The sequence below is a fragment of the Penaeus chinensis genome, chromosome 23 (assembly GCF_019202785.1).
Source record: "Penaeus chinensis breed Huanghai No. 1 chromosome 23, ASM1920278v2, whole genome shotgun sequence".
Lineage (NCBI taxonomy): Eukaryota > Metazoa > Arthropoda > Malacostraca > Decapoda > Penaeidae > Penaeus > Penaeus chinensis.
In genome coordinates, this window is record NC_061841.1 from 19,563,156 (window position 1) to 19,573,155 (window position 10,000).

At 45.8% G+C, this 10,000-nt stretch overlaps 2 protein-coding genes across 4 annotated transcripts in view; one reads left to right on the forward strand and one right to left on the reverse strand.

Annotated features, from left to right (window-relative positions):
- The window catches only part of LOC125037294 (chloride intracellular channel exl-1-like), a 33,136-nt gene extending 23,343 nt beyond the window's left edge, over positions 1-9,793 (reverse strand). Inside the window, exon 1 of one of the 2 annotated variants that reach the window (XM_047630361.1) lies at positions 9,625-9,793. The gene's annotated coding sequence lies outside the window, so the exon portion shown is untranslated. Of the gene's footprint in view, positions 1-8,730; positions 8,865-9,624 lie in introns of those variants that run through there. The other variant, XM_047630360.1, reaches the window with a different exon arrangement.
- Positions 1-10,000, forward strand: part of LOC125037295 (transcription initiation factor TFIID subunit 10-like) — a 52,067-nt gene that overhangs the window by 28,649 nt on the left and 13,418 nt on the right. The window contains exon 2 of one of the 2 annotated variants that reach the window (XM_047630363.1): positions 1,311-1,405. The gene's annotated coding sequence lies outside the window, so the exon portion shown is untranslated. Of the gene's footprint in view, positions 1-1,310; positions 1,406-8,780; positions 8,917-10,000 lie in introns of those variants that run through there. The other variant, XM_047630364.1, reaches the window with a different exon arrangement.

Sequence of the window (10,000 nt, forward strand, 5' to 3'; positions counted from 1 at the left end):
AGGGAGGAAGGGAAAAGGGGAGAGGGAAGGGGGAGGTAGGAGAAAGGTAAAAAAAAAAAGGGGAGGGACAGAGAGGGATAAAGGTATGCAAAGGTAAATAGATAGTGAGACAGACAGAGAGTAAGAGAGGCCTAATAAGAAGTAGGGAATGGAGAAGGGTAAGATCGATAGAGAGAGTGAGAGAGAGAGAGAGAGAGAGAGAGAGAGAGAGAGAGAGAGAGAGAGAGAGAGAGAGAGAGAGAGAGAGAGAGAGAGAGAGAGGGAGAGAGAGAGAGAGAGAGAGAGAGAGAAAGGCCCAATAAGTGCAATCGCATTTGCCGATGAAGCAAGCTCCCGCATCGCCGTTCTTTACCCAGTGACGCAGAATACACGACGTTGAAATGTCGGTCACGGCTGTAGATCATTGTAATGCTGTGTGATCGTCGCACCCCCCCCCCCCCTTCTCTTCTCGTAGCGCGTATAATTGCTTGCGTAAGAGCAGATCGGCCGCAAGAAGATCGGCGGGCCAGGTACGATAACTTGGGCGGCCGAGACGACGGCGGCGGGCGGGCGGGCGAGCGACGCGGGCGTGCGCTGACCGTGTTGGCGGCTGCCCGAGGCGCGATAACCCGCTTATTATTTAACGGTAGTGCTGCTGTGCTGCTTCACGGCTGCTGGCGATGTAGGGGAAGCGCCAGGGATAGAGACAAAGGGAGATAATGGCAGGGAGAGAGAGAGGGGGGAGGTGGGAGGGAGGGTGAGCATGGAGGAAAAGTCGAGATGGAGGGAGGGGGAAATATCAGGAAGAACAGAGACGCTGAAAGATTTCGGGTAGAACTATATATATATATATATATATATATATATATATATATATACATATATATACATATATACACATATACACATATATACAAATACACAAATACACACACACACACACACACACACACACACACACACACACACACACACACACACACACATATATATATATATATATATATAGAGAGAGAGAGAGAGAGAGAGAGAGAGAGAGAGAGAGAGAGAGAGAGAGAGAGAGAGAGAGAGAGCAGACATGAGAGTATGCGAATAAATATTAGAATAGGGTAAGAGGCCGATAACCCTTGCCCACAGGGTCACGTAGTGTATATGTAAATGCGGACAGGTGAGAGGCCCCCTTTGACTGCGCGTATCTGAATGTGTGTGTTTTATGCGTGTGTGAGTGTGTGTGTGTGTGTGTGTGTGTGTGTGTGTGTGTGTGTGTGTGTGTGTGTGTGTGTGTGTTCAATAAAGTGATCAATAACTTCAACATGATTTATCTCCCGCAGGTCGCTCGAGATTCAACCCGGCATTGGACCGTTGAACCACAGAACCGCTGAACCGCTGAACCACTGAGCTACTGAACCACCAGCGCCTCTCGTCGGTGAGTATTATACCACGTGGTGGGTTGCGTGTGGTCGGGTAGGGTGGGTGCGGTGGGGTGGGGGTGAGGGTGGGGTGGGGGGTGAGGGTGGGGGAAGGAAGTACTGTAATAACACCTGGCTCTTTTATCTCTCTCTATTTATTGCTCTCTGTCTCTCTCTCTCTATTTATTTCTCTCTGTCGCTCTGTCTCTCTCTCTTCCTCTCTCCCTCTCTCCCTCTCCCCCCTCTCACTCTCCCCCTCTCACTCTCCCTCCTCCCTCACTCTCCCTCTCCCTCTCCCCCTCTCACTCTCCCTCTCCCTCTCCCTCACTCTCCCTCTCCCTCTTCCTCTCACTCTCCCTCTCCCTCTTCCTCCTCACTCTCCTCACTCTAACTCTCTCTCTCTCTCTCCCTCCCTCCCTCCCTCCCTCCCTCCCTCCCTCCCTCCCTCCCTCCCTCCCTCCCTCCCTCTCCCCCCTCTCCTCCCCCCTCCCTCCCCTCCCTCCCTCCCCGTCACTGCAGCGTATACTGTAATGGTGAGGACAGTGATGCTTGAAGGGAGGATGGTGATGGTGTGGTGGTCATTGCGATATTGTGTAGTCTTGTTCTTATGGTGAAAGATATTCTACAAAGAAACATATTTTATGTGATATTTTATGTGATGCGATTTATGATACTTGTAGTGGTGCAGGGTAGATATAATTATTAGGAAGGTAATGATAATGATGATGATGGTGAGTATAGACATAATGAGGTGATGAAAAGTGGACATGGGGATAGAGGGAGAGGAGGGAACGAGAGAAGAGAATAGGGGGGGGGGGGGGGGGGAGGAAATGAAGAGGGGAGAGCAAGAAGTGAGGGGGGAAAAGGGGAGAGAACGAGAAATGAAGGGAAGAGAAGAGGAAGAAAGAGAAGGGGGTGGGGAGAAGAGGCAGGGAGAGAAGAGGAGAGGAAGAAGGGAGGAAATAGGGATGTTCCAGTCATGACGAATTACTTGTATTTTTTCTATGCATTTCCAGGGAAGAACTGGTCCAGTGCGCATATCCCTCGCCACAACTTGTCCTCCCTCTCTCTCTCTCTCTCTCTCTCTCTCTCTCTCTCTCTCTCTCTCTCTCTCTCTCTCTCTCTCTCTCTCTCTTTCTCTCTCTCTCTCTCTCTCTCTCTCTCTCTCTCTCTCTCTCTCTCTCTCTCTCTCTCTCTCTCTCTCTCTCTCTCTCTCTTTCTCTCTCTCTCTCTCTCTCTCTCTCTCTCTCTCTCTCTCTCTCTCTCTCTCTCTCTCTCTCTCTCTCTCTCTCTCTCTCTCTCTCTCTCTCTCCCTCTCCCTCCCTCTCTCTCCCTCCCTCCCTCAACCAATCTATCAATCTATCTATTCATCTGCCTTTCTCTTTCTCTCTCCCTCTATCTATCTATCTATATATATATATATATATATATCTCTATCTTAACTATCTCCCTCTCTCTGTTTCTATCTCTCTATCTGAACTATCTATCTATTTTGACTCTGTGTGTGTGTGTGTGTGTGTGTGTGTGTGTGTGTGTGTGTGTGTGTGTGTGTGTGTGTGTGTGTATTCGTTCACTCGGTTATATGCACTATTTGTAAGTGCAATATTTCCCATTCACACGATTTGTCACGGTTATACCTACCGCTCCTAATAATAATAAAAAAATAAATTGAAAAAAAGAAGAAAACCGCCATATTTCATTCGAAACGGGGAATACACTAAGTTCGGTTTCCATTGCTCTGTTTTTGGTTAATTTCACCGTCAGTACACCGTCAGAGTATTCGAGCGCGTCATACTGTAATGTAGGTGAGTAGGGTGGTATGCCAGTGGGCGGGGGGAGGGGGGGGAGGGAATGGGCGTGGGCGGAGGTAATGATATATATATGTATGCATAATCTGGCACCATTTTGGATTATCGTGATGGATGAAGCCTGAATGCATGAGTCGGGACGTTGTTTTTGTTTTATAGGGAGAGGGTCTGTCTGTCTGTTGTTGTTTTTTTTTATATCGGAGTTTTTATATGCTTTGCTCTCGACATTTATTTATGTATGATGTGTTTATTTAGTTGTTTGCTTATTTCCTTTTATTTGTGTAGATACCCGTTTCATTATGGAACTGCCTTGTTTTTTTAATACAATGATTGTATAGATAATCTTGTTTTGGTATTTATAATTTTCCTACTAATTTCCTGTTATTTTTTTGTAATCGAAAAGGGGGAAAAATACGCATAAACGCTTGCTCTCTCTCTCTCTCTCTCTCTCTCTCTCTCTCTCTCTCTCTCTCTCTCTCTCTCTCTCTCTCTCTCTCCTCTCTCTCTCTCTCTCTCTCTCTCTCCTTCTCTCTCCTTCTCTCTCCTTCTCTCTCCTTCTCTCTCCTCCTCTCTCCTTCTCTACCACCCTCTCTCTACCACCCTCTCTCTACCTCCCTCTCTCTACCTCCCTCTCTCTACCCCCTTCCCTTCCTCTCTCCCTCCTTCCCTTCCTCTCTCCCTCTCCAACACACAAGCGAAGGAAAAATCACGAAAATTCAAACATTTACACAAAAAGGAATAAAACACGCGGCATCTCAGAGCGTATGGAGGCAAGAACACGTGACAGCTGTTAATGTCATGAAGACGGTGAAGAAGGAGGGGGGGGGGGGGGAGGGGGAGGGGGGCAGGAGACGAAGAAGAAGGTATAGGGGTTAGAAGGAGGTAGGGGAGGTTTGGGGGGGGGAGGAGGAGGAGGAGGAGGAAGGAGGGGAGGGAGGAGGAGGAGGAGGAGGAGTAGAGGAGAGGAGGAAAGAAGAAGAAGAAAGAAAAGAAGAAGAAGAAGAAAAGAAGAAGAAGAAGAAGAAGAAGAAAGAAGAGGGAAGGAGAAGGAAAAGGAAAGGAGAAGGAGAAGGAGAAGGAGAAGGAGAAGGAAAGGAGGGAAGGAGAAGGAAAGGAGAAGGAGAAGGAGAAAGGGGAAGGAAAGGGGGAAGGAGATGGAGGAAGGAAGAGGAGACGAATATAGGAAGGATATAAATAAAAAAAAATAATGGTAATGAGACCTTAATCAAGAATGACAGTTACAAAAAACAATAAACAAAAATAACAAATACACCAATAAATGAAGACACGTATGGAAAGAAAAACGAAACACAGATCGGGACGTTTAAGTAAAAATGAACAAATAAAATTAAACAAATAAAAATAAAAAAAAATAACTAAAAACCCAACCAAGAAGAGAAGGGAAGGCAGCTCAAACGTGGAATAATCTTCGGAGCTGAACAGGCGGGCTTGCGGAAGAGCCATAGATCAGCGAGGGTGACATCTGAGGGTGGGTGGCCTGGGGGGGGGGGGTGACCCGACCTTTCCGGCTGATAGGGGAAAGGATGGGAAGGGGAGGGGGGAGGGGGGAAGGGAGGTACGGAGGGATAAAAGGCGGGGAAGGATAGAAGGGATAGGAGGGTGGGAGAAGGGGTGAAGTGGTAAAGGTATTGAAGAGAAGAGAGAAAGAGAGAGAGAGAAGAGGAGAGAAGAGAGAAGGAGAGAGAGAGAGAGAGGGGGGAGAGAGAGAGAGAGAGACGAGGACTCGTCGATAACGAAAAAAAAGGGAAATAGGAATGAGAGAGAGTGAGAGAGAGAGAAAGACAAATGAAAGGGAAAGAAAGAGAGAGAGAAAAAAAACGAAAGGGAGAGAAAGACAGAGACAGACAGACAGACAGAAGTAGACAGAGACTAAAAGCGAGAAGGGTGGAAAGGAGATTTTTTGCATTTTAAAGGGCTAAAAGAGGTATAAACAAAATTGACCTGAAATTTAATGGGAAATTTGGGAAAAATTTTGGTAACGAATGGCACTCCCAACAGAAAAAGGAAAATGCCGATATTTTGTCTCTTACGGACTATATTCGAATGTTCAGGAGTGGCAGGAGAGGAAGAGAGAGAGAGGAAGAGGTAGAGAAAGATAGAAGAGAGCGAGAGAGGAGAGGGGGAGTAAACGAGAGAGAGAGAGAGAGAGAGAGAGAGAGAGAGAGAGAGAGAGAGAGAGAGAGATTAATCGGTGAGGGAGAGAACGAGGTTTTATCAGAGAGAGAGAGAGAGAGAAAGAGAAAGAGAAAGAGAAAAGGAAGGTTAAATAATAGAGAAAAGGTATAAGGACAAAAGCACAAAAATAGGGGCAAAAAAAACAGAAAATAATTAAAAAAAAAAAAAAATGGTCGAAGAAAATTGAGATTTTAAAAGTAACTTCGGCAAACATTATTAACACACGCCAGTCCCCTTTTTTTTCGAGTGCCAAGATTTCTCGAATATTCTTACCCTCTTCCAATTCGTTCCCAAGGGGGGGAAAAGGGGGGGCGGGGGGAGGGGGGGAACGGTCTCTTGTTAAATCGGGTTTAAAAAGTTGAGCCCGATTAAAATTTTAGAATAAGAAAAAGGCTATAACATTAAGTGAAAGCATTTTTTGGGAAATTTTGATTTGGTGTGTGAGTGTGTGTTTTGTGTGTGTTTTGTGTGTTGGTTTTGGGGTTTTTTAGTGTTTTGTTTGTTTTTTATGTTTTTTTGTATGGGCTTTAAATAGAGTGTGAAGTTTCGGTTTAGGCATGTCTTTTTCTTAAATCTCTCCTCCTCCCCCCTACTCCTTCTTCTCTCTCTTTTCTCTCTCTTTTCTTTTCTTTTCCCCTTTTTCCCCCTCTTCCCCTTTCTTCTCTCTCTTCTTCCTCTTCTTCCCCTCTCTCTTCCCCCCCTTCCCTCCCCCCCTTCCCTTCCCCTACTGTCATTTATCTATTACTATAATCATTTATCCTCTATCTCTCCTGGCTCCCCCTTTCCCTTTTGTTTTCCTTATTTTGTTTATAATTTTTTTCGCGGGCAGATCCCGCATATGTGGGGTGCAAGAAACAAACATTGGCGTGGGGTGTGTGTGTTGTGAGAAGAGAGAGAGAGAGAGATAGATGAGGAGAGGAGGAGAGAGAGAGAGAGAGAGAGAGAGAAGAGAGGAATTTTAAAGTTTTTTACAAAAATGTGTGTATGTTGTGAGCGGTTAAACAAAGGGGTGTGTCGTGTTTGTGTGTGTGTGTTTCAGTGCTTGTGTGTATTTTCCCCCGGGGCTGAAATTCCACCCTTTTAAGCTGCCGAAACAACGTCTCTTTCTCCTCGCTGAGCTTTCTCTCTGCCTTTCTCTCCTCTCCTTCTCTCCTCTCTCTCCTCTACCTATCTCTATCTCTCTTTCTCTTCTTTTTTACCCTCTCTCTCCTCTCTCTCTCCCCCTTTCCCTTCCCCTCCCTCCTTCCCCCCCCCCTCCCTCCCTCCCTCCCTCCCTCCCCCCTCCCCATCTCCCCATCTCCCTATCTCCCTCTCTCTTTCCCAGCTTTGCCCTCAGGTTCTTCTACCTTTTTGTTTTATCTATAATCTAAATCATTGTCCAGCGTCGATGCCTGTTTAGTCCAAGAATAGGCAGTGTTTTTTTAGGTGAAGTGAGGTAAAGTGCAGGCGTAAGGGAAGGGTGGGGAGGAGAGGGGAGAAAAAGACAGGGAAGGAAAAGGGGGGGTTGGGGTAGGGTGGGTAGAGAGTCGGGTTGTAGGGGGGGTAGGAAAGGAGAAAGAGGGGGTTTGGGGGGGGGTAGAGGAAGAGCAGAAAAGAGGGGGCGTAAGGGGAAGGGAAGTGAAAAAAAAAGGGGGTTGAGGGTAGGTGAAGGGTAAAAGAGGCGGTAGGTTTGGTAGGAGAAAAAAGGGTTTTAGAGGAATTGGGAAATTTGGGGTTAGGGGGAGGGAAAGAGGGGCAGTGGGAAGGGTGATAAATGGGGTAAGGGGTGGGGGTGGGGCCTGTGCTAGGACAGAGCAACGGAGTACCTTGAGAAAAATAGTTCATCATGTCGTAAAAACCCTTTTTTGGTTGTTTGTGTGGGAGCGTGTGGTGTGTGGGGTGTGTAAAGCTGTGTGGCGTGCGGTGAAAAAAAGAAAAAACGTATGTATTTAGGTATGGGATGTTTCCTTATCACTTCCCTTCACCTCAACTAAACACTTTTCCAGAAAGTGGCCCCCAAAAAACGAAAGTCTTGATGGCCGCGTTGGAAAAAAAGAGTGACGGAATTCGGTGGGGGGAGGGAGGTGTGGGGGGTGGGGGGGCCCGTGGCTGTTTGCCGGAAAGGCAGACGTGGGTAAATTTTATGAAAACTGATTCGTGAGTCCACTGGGTAGGGGGAGGAATCGGGAAAGTGGTGTAATTCAAGCTTTTGGTAAAATATCCCATATATATAAAAAAATATATTAATATATATAAATATTAATATAATGTATATTATAATATATTAAAAAAAATTTAAAATATATATATATTATTAAAAAATAAAAATATAGTGATATATAAGTAATAAAGTAGATGAAATTTTGTAAGTATATCTGTGTCTGTATGTATATGTAAATTTATAAATACATATACATATACATATGTATGTGCGTGTGTGGTGTTGTGTGTGTGTGTGTGTGTGGTTGGTTGGTGTGTTGAAAGGTTTTATTTTTGTATAATGCATATGATGCAAAGCGTCATATAAATTTATTAATTGATTTTTTTTATTTTTGATTTGATTTATACATCGGGATAAAATTTTTTTAGAGTTCACAGGTGTGTGTGTGTGGGGGTGGGGTGTGTGTGGTGTGGTTTTGTGTGTGTGTGTGTGTGTGTGTGTGTGTGTGTGTGTGTGTGTGTGTGTGAAATTATCATCTTTTGTATCTATAAAAAAAAAGTTCTCGTATTGTTTACATTTCCAGGTCAAGCAATGAACGTGCGCGCCTGGTTTGCTTTCAGATAATGTTCGGTGCATTTGCTTGTTCCTTAATTACTGATTGGAGATTGGTCATTTGTGTGTTTTTGTTTTTTTCTTTCTTTCTTTTGGTGTAGGTAGGTGGATGAATGAGAGGAAGAAAGGGGCGGGGAGAGATATGAATGGGGGAGATGGGAGAAAGAGAGTGGGGGGGAAGAGAGAGAGAGAGAAAAGAGAAAGAAAATGAGGGAGGTGGAGTGGGGGAGAAAATGAGTTTGTATTTGCTTTGCCAACGTGCCAATTTTAGACCGCTTTGATGATTCATTGATTATCCGACGTATTTTTCTTTGGCCGCAGTTAGCAAGAAAAACAAACAAACAAAAACAAACAGACTCACAAGCACGTTCATACACAATCACCTGTGACCCTGAATACCCCCTCTTTCCCCACCTAACAATAGCAAGGGTATTTGCACATGTGTCTGTGAGTCAGGTGTACAGCTGTCACCTCCCCCCCCCTTATCCCCTACCCATTACCCCCCCCCCCTACCAGCTCGTCACCATGAAGCACTCGCGACCCAAGGAAGCCGATACAGTGGCCTTGTTACAGTGCTGATGCTTACCTGCGGCGGCACTGTAAGGTTGAATGGCAGTTTTTTTCCCCCTTCACTGCGTCCCCGTGACAGAAGTGGCACGGTCCTCGCAGTGCCCCGTGACGTGACGCTGAGCTGCGACGGCGAGAGGAAAGTTCTGGGCACGTGGGGTCGAGAGCTCCGTCAGGCCCTCACTGCAAATAGCAACACTTAGGGGTATGCTCCTCTCGCGCTCTCTCTTTCCCTCTCTCTTTATTTCCCTCTCTCTCTCTCTTTCTTCTCTTTCTCTTTCTCTTTCTCTTTCTCTCTCTCTTTCTCTCTCTCTTTCTCTCTTTCTCTCTTTCTCTCTCTCTCTCTCTCTCTCTCTCTCTCTCTCTCTCTCTCTCTCTCTCTCTCTCTCTCTCTCTCTCTCTCTCTCTCTCTCTCTCTCTCTCTCTCTCTCTCTCTCTCTCTCTCTCTCCCCCTAATCCTTTTATTTATTTTACTTCACTTTGTTTGCCTCCTCCTCCCCTTCCATCTTCTTATTTTTGATTTTGCTTCAATCACAATAATCAATAATGCTTTCAGCTACATCACTTATATATCTTTCTTCTATTATCGTATACCTTTAGCACAGTATTTTCTGTTTTCCTTGCTTTTCGCACGTCGCAGTTTTGTTGTTGTTGTTGTGGTTGTTTTTACTATGAATTTGCGTTTACTATTTTTCTTTAACAGTCATTTAGGCGAAGAATTGGTACTAAAGAACGTTGTTATTGATAATATTTCCGATAGAACTGATATTAGTAATGGAATGATAACGGCCTTAAGAGTAATATAATCAGAGAGCTAATACGGGTAATAATGGTGATAGCGACAGCAGTAAAAAAATGACAATGACACTCGATGAAAGCAAACACATTAAAAATAAAAAGAAAGGAAACGCACTCTTAATCTGCCTTCTTGAAGACGTCACAGAACGAGTGATGTCAACACCATCAAATACTCTCTTGTCTTATCTCCCTCTTCCTCCTCTTCTCGTTTTCTCGCTCCCTTTCTCTCTCTCTCTCTCTGTGTTTCGCTCTCCGTTCGGGGCCGCGCGTCCGTCCCCCACCACGTCACGAGTCATACTGGGGAATCTGTCGGTAGATGGTAGAGTGACGGGTCGGAGGGGGGAGAGGGGCGGAGGGGAAGGGGAGGGTCGGGAGGACGGAGGAGGGAGGAGGGGGCAGGGATAGGAGGACGGAGGGGGGGAGGGATAGGAGGACGGAGGAGGGGAGGGATAGGAGGAAAGGAGGGGGGAGGAGGCAGGGAATGAGAGGGT